Source organism: Penaeus monodon, chromosome 28 (genome assembly GCF_015228065.2).
Source record: "Penaeus monodon isolate SGIC_2016 chromosome 28, NSTDA_Pmon_1, whole genome shotgun sequence".
Lineage (NCBI taxonomy): Eukaryota > Metazoa > Arthropoda > Malacostraca > Decapoda > Penaeidae > Penaeus > Penaeus monodon.
Window position 1 is genome coordinate 11,452,062 of NC_051413.1, and position 395 is coordinate 11,452,456.

Genomic DNA, 395 nt, shown 5'->3' on the forward strand with positions numbered 1-395 from the left:
GCCATTTGTCTTTTTCTTTCTGGCTGCAGTTTGATATTCATCTTGTATTATAATACTTACTTTTTATTATTTGGATCTCGATTTTACAGGGAAAGTTTTTTTGACGGCTAAAAAAAAAGAAAAAAAAGTCTGATTGTTCTCGGTCGCTTAGTTGCATGTGTTTGTTCTGGGATGTATATTCCTGCAGACGTTTCCCAAAAACTGCTATTGTTTGTTTGGAGAGAAAATGAGCAAAGACGCTTCCAGGATATTTTAAATGAAGGAGTGGGCTGGAATCCTTCTTAAAAAGGTATTTATATTCATTATGTGAAATGGTTTAAATATGATTTAACCTGACTAAATCGCTATCACTGAGTGATTCATATGTATTCTTTGTAATATCTTATTATCATAGT